The following is an 11,180-nucleotide window of genomic DNA, read 5'->3' as shown; positions in this document are numbered from 1 at the left end:
AGGTAATAAAAGAAAGCCGAGATCCAAGGTTTGAGAGCCATGGAGCTATACCAAAAGGAGCTACTGAAAAACATTGCTTCCCTCAAGTTATCAAATGAGAAAATATGAGCCAAAAAGAACAGTTCCTAGTTCAGTATTTCCAATTTCACATCCACTGTTGTTTTAAGTTTATAAAGTGGACCCCATGGAATTATTTGAGCATCTGAGCTTAAGAAGCCTAGAATACAATGTGCCTTAAAGCAGGAATTGAGTCATATAAAAGGTATGAAGAAATCAAAAGCAAAAGCACAGCTGTAGGGTGTTGGCAGTGACAATCTGTACACAACATTGGAAGATGAGCTACCTCTTCCTTTCTCCCCCATCATCACACATTCAGCATCTCTTGTCAGGCTGAAACATGCAGTATGGTCATTTGTAAGGCAGCAATGTGTAGAATTAGAAGTCAGAGTGCTGGTGTGGGATATTTCCCCAATAGTATTTAATTAATCTTATAAAGTCCCTTTTCATGACCACATTGACACAGACCATGGCAACAGTTCTGTTGGTCTTTATAATTTAGGGAATTTTTTTTTTTGTATGTCACTCAACAATCCTCTGATATGAACAAAAGAGACACTATTCTTTCCTATAAAATAAAAACAAATAAAAAGCTAAAGCTTGGATAAACCATATCTATGGTTTACCCAAGATAAAGCCATTAGCCAACAACTTAGGAACAGATCAGAACCAGAATACTAACTGCCCCTCACCTTCCAATTCAATATTATTTTCTGTAATCTATGTTTTATACAGCCGGCAAACTAAATAGAGGTATTTTCTCAGTAAAAATTCAGTCCAGACTTGACAATTCCCCTTCTAATATACTATATGGACTATTTAGCCAACTGTCCTGTGCCAGGAAAGCTATTCCCCAACATGGACAAAGATATAACCCCATTTAATTTTATTTATATCCCAAAGTGGAGTTAAATAAAAAGACATGATCTACATTAATGAAAAAAGATAGATGGAAATTTTGTGTGTGTTTTAGAGTCACTTAAATGTTGCTAGTCTCAAATTATCTGTACAAGATTTAAAGTATGGAATTGAAAAACATACCAACAGTGAAAAATAATCAGAATATACTGACCCCTCCCCTTCTCCCACCACCAATAACTACCTAACTTACAAAACTGCTCCTAAAGATAATCACACAAACAAGCTATAAATGCTGAATTAATACTGAAAATTAAAGTAGGCTAAGACAGAGAATAAAAAGATCCTCTCTAACATGACTTCTTCAAGTTGTAATTAGACATACGTGTGTGAAATACACACACAGACACACACCCACACACACCCCATGCACCACCCCAATGACCAAATTCTTGTTTAATCATCAAGTACAACCCAGACTGTTGATTAGTTACCTAGGCTATGGGGAACTCAAAAGACTTGAGGAGCTAGACTCTTTCAGATAATTTTGTCTGAAACTTTTTAGTGTTCCTTTCACTAAGGCAAGACAAATCAGAAACCCCTTTCCTCAACTCTTATATTTTGAAGTAATATATAGTAGGACAAAAATCTCTCAGGAAGCTAACTCTTTTATCAGGGATCAAAAATGAGAACATCCAGGTTTTGTATAATTCACATCTATTACACAACTAGGATTCTTTTTGTCTCCCATATATTTCTTCTTCTCACTCAACTACTGACAATCTTCTTCCATCTAATTACCTCATGATCGGCTGAAAAGACAAGGGTTAATTTGCAGAAATATTTTGACTCAACCCATGCTGACTATGTTTCCTCCTTAGATAATTGTCTCCACAAAGATGCACTTGCCATTCAATATGAGCTATAGACTAAAGGCTGTTATTCATAATTAAGGTTGACACTTAATACAACCTCACCAACATAACATTCACTTTACACTCAGAGTAACAAAAAGGAAGGGCACATGCTTAGTTTATCTGCACCTCAGCCACCTGAATATATTTGTGACCTTTGAATCACTGAAACATTATTTTTCAGAGGGCAAAATCATACAAAATGATCTTCGTTTTCACTAACCCTTATAACTAAAAACTGCCAAAGACAGAATAAAATCCTTATACCAAACTTAAAACAACAGAAGTCTAGCAAAAAAAACAGCACACATGTTAAAGCCAGCTTACCTCTCATAAGAAAGTCATATACACTCACAATTTTGTTTAGTAAGAAATATTGACAATTTTTTCCTAATAGAATGGGTATGAACCTTTACTGAAATAAAGGACTAGGATTTTATTTGAATCAACTTTTGTAGCTTACCTAAGCTATTCCTATTTACTTCCTACATAAGCAAAAAACATGAATAAATTGTATCCGGATACTCACAGCAGAGATCTCAGTTCTAGTCCCTAACATCAGACGTCGCGGCTGCAGACTGAAAATGCTACTGTAAGGAAGTACTTGTATTTTTCTAGCAAAATAGCACCCTCTAGTGGCTTTTCAAAAATATGAAGGCGTACACGCCAAACATGTGACATAATGTTTACTATCAAATTATGCGGTGTCAAAACACTCAGGTGAGAACAAAACCTTGCCCTTGTCATGACGGGAAGCATATTCCAACCTCGTTCTGTGTTTTTCTAGGGAGGCAAAGATGGTTAACTATCCTATTGCACATCAACACTGTGCCTCTGAGAAAAATATGCCCTTCCCTGGTAATAGTTTATCATTTTTCCATTATTAGCATTATGATGCTATTACTATCATCATTGCTATTAACATTAATAGAAAAATTACAATTTACTGAGTATTTACTACATGCCAGAAAATGTATTCATTGTTTTACATACTTTATCCCATTTAAAATTCACTATGAGTATATAACCTAGCCTTTATCCTCATCTTGTTTTATTGATTAAATAGTCGAGGCCCATATGTGTAGTGTGAGTTGCCTAAGAGAATAAGAAAAACTAAGATTCAGACTTATCTTTATAAATTTTCAGGAACTCTCACAATCCTGATTTCAACAAGCAGAAATTATCAATAGTTTTCACATGTATCCAGCCTCATCAAAGTATAAATCCAAAGAAATTACTCAATAACAATGAAATTAACTGGAAAATTTTAGCTTACACTTAGTTAAAATTTTAATTTAAGTTTGGGTTATAAATACAACCATTTCCCATAGTAAGTAAAAGTTAAATACCGATTCTTAGATAGCAAGGCAATAGTCTCTAGGAAGCCAGTTTAGTTCCCCCGGCTCAGTCGTGGTATTTTATTAAAATAGAGAGAGGTATATTTATTCAGGTAGGCATTCAACAAACATTCATTGAATGCCTCTAGGAGCTCTAGTTTTGATTACCAATGAGCCAAGACCTTTGCACTAAGCAAGTGCTATGTGAATATCAAGGAAGACCCCTGAGCTAAAAGATATACTTTTTTATGGCTTCAAAATGTATATATTCCATTTTAAATGTCATTTGTCTGATCCCAGCAAATAAACACTTTTGATATTTACATAAGGTTTGAAGGAACTTAGAGACACAAACAGAAAAGAGTATTTATTAAGTATCTGCCAGGTTCTAGTTAGTAGTCTATGCCCTTTATAAATATCACTATGGCAGAGACTACTAACTGTTCACCAACCATTTCCTCTTCTTATTAAGCACATACCTAGGCTATGTTTTCAGCCAACATTGACTCGAGTATGACCATGTAACTGGATTCTAATCAGAATCCAGTACTGTGAGCAAAGTAATGTGTACCACTTCTATGCCTCACCCATGATAAACCTCCCTTTCAGCATCTTTCATGTTCCTTTGCCCTTCCGGATGACTGGAATGAATATATCCCACAGGCAACCTTGGAAGCCACATACTGCAGACAGCAGAGCCACAAGACGGAAAGAAGAGGCTTGGGTCTCTGACTCACTGTTTGGAATAAATGTACCTGACAATTAAGAGCATCTGTTTTGTAGTTTAGGTAAGAAGTAAACTTCCATAAATTTTCAATTATATAGTTTTGCATTTGACTGTTGGTTACAACAATAAGAATTACATTAATGCAATGATCTCATTTAATCTTCACAGCAAGCTTAGTAAGTTCATTGTAGGCTTATCCCCTATTTCACAGATGAAAAAAGTGAGGTATAGATAGTTTAATAACTAGCCAAAGTATTCACAACTAGTGGAATTTAAAGCTTGATCAAACCCAGATCTATCTCATTCCAAAATACATGCTCTTTTCTCTTTCTTATGCTAACAGTCCATCCCATCGCCTTTTTTTTCTTTTTTCTTTGAGACAGAGTCTCGTTTTGTCAACCAGGCTGAAATGCAGTGGCATGATGATGGCTCACTGAAGCGTTGACCTCCTGGGCTCTGGCAATCTTCGCACCTCAGCCCCTCAAGTAGCTGGGACTACAGGCTGGTTGCCTGGCTAATTTTTAAAAATTTTTTTAGAGATGGGATCTTACGATGTTGCCCAGGTTGATCTTGAACTGGCCTCAAGCAATCCTCCTGCTTTGGCTTGCCAAAGTGCTGGGATTACAGGTGTGAGCCATCATACACAGCCCCACTGCTGCTTAATAGTAATGAAACTAGCATGTTCCTTTGTATTAGTCAACTAATACATTGCTATAACAAATGACCCCCAAATCTGAGCCTTCTATTTTTATTTATTATTTCTCATTAATGCATGTGTCATCCTCAATTCACACTAATTCACACTGAAAGTCTTTTTCATCCTGGTACCCAAACTGAAGCAGCAGCCTTTATTTTGATCACATGGCAGAGGAAGGAGAATAATGAAAGAACTACATGATGGTTCTTAAAGCTTCTATCAGAAAGTAGTCCAAGTTACTTCCACTCACATTTCATCGACCTAGCAAGTCATTTGACCAAATCTGGTATCAATGGAGTCAGGAAGTATAATCCTCTTACAGAAGAGTGGAAAAATAATTTAGAAAAAGAATATGTTCAACCATACCTTCACTCTTGGGAACTAAAAGTTAAGAGAAATGTTATGGGAAAGTTAGAAACAATTCAGAGAAAATAAGTTGTGATCAAACTATTAAAAAAGAGTAAGAGAGGCAAAATATCAACGAGCTGATATATTCTCCTTTAATCACCAGCAAAAAAGTAATAAAGCTAGGAATTAAAAATATGACACCAATCCAACTTACACACCTGAACAGAAGTTAGATTTCTGAATCATCTCAATGGCTGTCATAAAACACACACACACACACACACACACACTTAGCTATTTTAGACTATAGGTTGTAGACTAACTCAGAGTCAACACAAAGAATATGGTATCAAATGCACAAAACAAGTAGCCAAAGATGTGTTTGGCAGTTAAGAAATATGGGTGAGGGTGGGAGAATGAGATAAAAGGTACACAACTTTCCTTATAAAGCCAAAGACAAGCACATATGAGTTCAGTTCTGGTAGATGACATTCCCTAGTCATTTCTTTATCTCACAGGTCTAGACCTACTTCTTTTAAGTATGGTCAATCTGTCTCGGGTTATAAGTGGTTTTATTAAATCAGACATATTGATCCAAATCTTTCATCTCAAATCTTTAAAATATTTGATGCAATTTGCAGGCAATAATAGCTAGTCAAACACACAAGAGGCATTGTCTAATTCTGATTAACTTATCTTTGTTGCCTTATAAAACAAGTTGATCTGAGCATTGCTATCTTCTCTGAAATCATCTTGCTTATTCTAGTTGCATTGAACAGTTGATAAATGGATGAGTGAATGAACAAAATGAAAATTATCTGCTTCTCAGCATTTTTTACTTAAATACTTATACTTAGGAAGTTCTACAGTGAAACTCAGCGTCATATGTTCTTTCAAACCCAGTAAAGAAAACCATGACACCTATATAGTGAAAACATTAGTGAGCCAGAACTAAACATTAATTTCTAATAAGTGGGTAGAAATAAGAAATAAATCAACAATAGAACAGTCAAATTGCTGAAGTCAAATGCAGCGATCATTTGTGGAACACCTATGGATTAGGTGCAATTATAATTTTAATGTGGATACTCACCATCAGACTGAAGCATTCTGAAAGCAAAGCCCATGTCTGTTTCACTTTACATATTCTTGGGACTTAGCTTAGAAGCTACCACCAAAAAGAGCTCAGTGACTACTGAACAGGATAAATGAATGTAAGAATGGCTCCATGACTCTTGATTTCACCTAGTTTACCTTTGTTAGTCTTCAGAATGTCCCTGGAGAAGGGTTTCTTGATCCCAATGAAGGAACTAAGGATAGAGGAGTAAGATGAGTTGCCTAAATTTTCATAACTAATAAGCAGAATCAAAGTGAAAAAAAATAGTAGGTAAATATATAGGTTTTTTGCCAGAAATAAGTGGTTGACTTAAAAAAATCAGTTTTACTAGATTGGTTAAGGTGGAAAGCAAGATAAAGGACACACAATAGTGAGTCTACATAAAATGGAGCCAGATATTCAATGAATTTTTTCTATAATGAATAATGGAAGCTTACAGTAAAAATAATGAACAGCAAGTGGGATTACAAATATATTTATAGAACTAAGAAAGTATGTATGTATGATTAAAGGCAGCAGATACAGTTTCTGACAATGTCAGAAATTATATGAATTAGAGAATTAAATTTTTATAGAAATAAGACATATCATTAAAGATGTTTCTTTACACCAGAGAATTGCATGTGTCAGATATGTCACACGTACAAGCTTGCTGCTACATACCATGCAATGGCAAGATTAGGTCCCTTAGTTTTGCATCTAGAGCTCTGATTTTTCCACTGGTTTGTGTATGCCTTCTTGTGACACATTAGAGTAAGGGCTTAATAATTGCCTCAAAATGACAAAGAGGTGAAAGTGAAAAACATTAAATCGTTACCTTACATTGTCTCTACAAACTGCTTCCCAGATTATCTAAATAGTCCAGAAAAGACAGTTCTTTATGGATAAATTCTAGCTAAGAAATACAAATGGTATGATAGAATTAAATGATAACCCTTTCACAACCCTAATGAAATAATCCATCTAGATAATCATTAATGTCTACTAAAGTCATTAACTGAAGGACTGATGGGAAAGTTGTGATGGATGGATCAGCTGACATCATCTGAACCCAGTGATCAATCTTAACATCACAAAAAGAACAACCAGACATTATGAGCCTTCTGATGTGATTCAATAAGAAGTACAGAGCAACACTAATGAAATGTTCTTACCAAAAGCAAATGAGAATCTGATCAAACCTCTAGCTCTAACTACTCCTTTACAGAAAATCCGGAGGATGAGAGAAACATGCTAAATGACACCTCCAGGAATGCAAGCAGCTAAAATCAGGATGTGGGAAATTCTAAAAACAAGTGACCTGTTTTCTTCAACAAGTAAATGGCAAGGGAAAAAATAAACAAGAAGGAAGAACTGTTAGTAAAAAGTTGTAATGTGCTCTTCAAGTGTATTAAAAAAAAAAAAAAAAAAAAAAAAAAAAAAAAAAAAAAAGCACACCAAGCAATGTGGATCTTGTTTGGGACCTGATTTAAAATGATACCAATTGATGGAACTAGAGGCCACTATTCTCTGTGAATTAACTTAGAAACAGAAAGTGAAATACTGCGTGTTCTCACTTATAAGTAGCAGCTAAACAACGGGCGTACAAAGTGGAATTAAAGACACTGGAGACCACAAAAGGTATGAGGGTAGGAAGCGGGTAAGGATTGAAAAAGTACCTATCGGATGCAATGTTCACTATTTAAGTGCTGGGTACAGTAAAGGCCCAGACTTCACCACTACACAATATACCCATGTAAAGAACTTGCACTTGTACCCTGTAAATACATTTAATATGTTAATTAATTATTTTTAATGATAACTGTAAACAGACATTTATGAGATGATCGAGAAATTTAGATACTAAGTGGATAATTGGTGACATTAAGAAATAATTGTTAATGTGAGAGGTATAATGATGTTAAAAATAGTCCTTATTTTTCACAAAAAGGACTATCTGAATTTTAACAGATGAAATAATATGCCATCTGAGATTTGCTTCAGTATCTGTAGTGGGAGGGAAGTATAAGGAATATTGTTGGAACAAAATTGGTTGTATGTTGGTAATTTTTGAAATTGGGTGATTAGTTCTTTATAATGTTCTCTGCACTGTTTTTATTTGAAATTTTTCATAATGAATGATAAAGAGAGATCACCTAATAAAGTTTATAGAGAATCTGGTATCTCCATGTGATAAACTGAACTTCTTTCAAAGTGTTGTGAAGGAACAAGGTGTAGCGTTATAGTAACTGCTTAAGTCTCCTTCCCTAGAAATCTAGACTTAGATTCATGAACAATCTCGCTAGAAGAGTGAAAGACGTTTCTTAGGGCTGGGTGCAGTGGCTCATGCCTGTAATCCCAGCACTTTGGGAGGCTGAGGGGGGTGGATCGTAAGGTCAGGAGTTCGAGACCAGCCCAGCTGATATAGTGAAAACCCATCTCTACTAAAAATACAAAAATTAGCCGAGTGTGGTGGTGCGCACCTGTAATCCCAGCTACTCGAGAGGCTGAGGCAAAAGAATACTTTAACCCGGGAGGCAGAGGTTGCAGTGAGCCGAGATCATACCACTGTACTCCTGCCTGGGGAACAGAGCAAGACTCTATCTCAAAAAACATTACCCAGAGGGTAATGTTTTATGACTAAGCTTCTCTTGTGTCTGATACACCGGCTGATTCAGGTCTTCTGAAAACCCTCTTGACTTTCCTAAGTCTTACGTAGACTGCCACCTTTCATCTAACTCTATCTCTTGGCTATCGTTCTGGCTTCCCTTTCGACGATAATACTTGGAGTATCTATGTCACAGAATCAGTGCTCGTGATGAGGATAGCATTGTCTTATTTGGACAGTCATTGCCTTGACCTACGTAAACCTGCCTAATATTGCTCTGAGACTTTCCAAATACGACCTGCCTACCTAGAGTCAGGATTACTTTTTTTTTTTTCTTACTGATCTTTGCCTAATTCTGCAATTTTGCCTGTCAATTCCTATCTCTAGTGATTTTTAGTGGTTAACTATTTTTCCAGATGTATTAACTACATATCTTCACATATAAATGTTCTAAATTTTGAAATATTGAACAGAAGCAGAGATAGATTCTACCTTTTGGAATAGTGAGCAAATAAAAAGGCAGGACTTTATTATCACATTTCATACTTGTCTTGTAGCCAAAAAGCAACCACCTATGCTGCTTTCGTAGGGGAGTTGGTGTGGAGGGGTACCCGCTCCCCTTGCCACAAACTCATGACGTATTGTCATTGTAACCCTGAAAAACAGTTTGAAACCAAGCACTATAAACCTATTACAACTACCTTGGTGCCATCCAGACGTGTGGGAGGCTCTAGGAAGCATTTGGTCATGGTGGTGATAGTGATATACTACAAACCTAACAGTGCTTTGCCACCACCATTGTCACCCAATTCTGCATATCATTTCCATTAACTTCAATGAGATCAATATGAGGAAAACGATGCCCCCACGATTTTGGCCTCTGTTTTTTCAAGAATGTTCAATTTGGCATGACTGGCAATGGACTTCAGTGGGAAAGCCCTTTTGACTCTAGGGAAAGGTAACAGTTCACCTGTTCATATTCTTCATCTGCAGTAGAAAGTATCAGGAAGAAATTGCTGAGCCAGTTTGGCAGTCACAGATACACAGGGCTTCCTTTCGTGCAAGCTTTGGAACTGAAATACTATTTTTACTTGGCAAATACTGTGATGCTGCATATACCTGCAAAGAGCCCTTGGGAGACTCGTAAACCAGATATCAGGGGATAGATAACATGGTATGTTGTAACATTGAAAAAGAAATTATAGCTTCAATTCCATACGAAATTGGTTGTTCAAATCCACTGTTACAAAAATCTGGAGAACACCAACACATTCACAAATTCTTAGGCTGCAAGTCAAATGAGACATGAAGTTGAAGAGACCACAAAGAAAATAGCTGAAATTCATATATCTGGTTCCATATCAACTTGTATTTTTCCTGGTTAGCAATATTTACAAAGTAGGATTGATGAGCTATCTTGGAAGAAATACTGTGTAATTTATAAGCATATATCACATTTAGGTTTTTCAAAGTCACACGTATACAGAATCAGATTATTATTTAGTAAAAATGTAATTAGGTGTTTACATATATTTCTACTTTCTTCTAATATATTCATGTCCAAAACCACTATGAAGAACCGCCTTTAAAAATGAATTAATTTGGGGCTGGGCATGGTGGCTCACGCCTGTAATCTCAGCACTTTGGGAGGCCGAGGTGGGCAAATCATGAGGTCAGGAGATCAAGACAATCCTGGCCAACATGGTGAAACCCCATCTCTACTAAAAATGCAAAAAATTAGCCGGGCATGGTGGCACATGCCTGTAGTCCCAGCTACTCAGGAAGCTGAGGCAGGAGAAATGCTTGAACCAGGAGGCGGAGACTGCAGTGAGCCTAGATCATGCCACTACACTCCAGCCTGGGCAACAGAGCAAGACTCTGTCCCCCCCCCCCCCAAAAAAAAAGATTAATTCCAAAGACCCACTTGGAGCCTGGGATTTGTGGTCAAACCTTAGAATCTGCAATCTGCCTAATTTTAAAGAATTAATATCTCACAAATATTTGGCAATAAAGAAAGTAAAGTGGGATAAGTTCTATACCGGTCAAGAGACCGTGTCTCTATCCTTGGTTTAACTATAAATCAGCATGAGATTGGACCAGCTAATTAGTATTTCTGAACTTCAGTTTCATTGCATATAAAGTGATGGATTTGTATATTCTGCTTCCAAAATGATTTGCATGACTTTAGAAATTTAAAACTTTGTGAAAGTATTCCTGTCTTTAAAAATTCAACAAAGAATGACTTGTTATGATTTTAATGTGTCTCCCAAAGCTCATGTGTTGGAAACTCAATCACCAATGCAACAGTGTTGAGAGGTGAGACCTGTAAGAGGTAATGAGGTCATGAGGGCTTTGCCCTCATAAATGGGTTAATGTTGTTACTTCAAAACTGGGTGAGTTATCTAAGGAGTGGATATTACTAAAAATACGAGTTTGGCCCTCTTCTCTCCCTCCCCATCTTTCTTTCCCCTTCCTCCCCCCCCCCCTTTCCCTCACCCCACCTTTCTCTGTCTTGCCTGAACATATGCACATGAGTGC

This window comes from Macaca mulatta, chromosome 5 (genome assembly GCF_049350105.2).
Source record: "Macaca mulatta isolate MMU2019108-1 chromosome 5, T2T-MMU8v2.0, whole genome shotgun sequence".
Lineage (NCBI taxonomy): Eukaryota > Metazoa > Chordata > Mammalia > Primates > Cercopithecidae > Macaca > Macaca mulatta.
The sequence above is the reverse complement of the archived record's forward strand: the minus strand, read 5'-3'. Positions refer to the sequence as shown.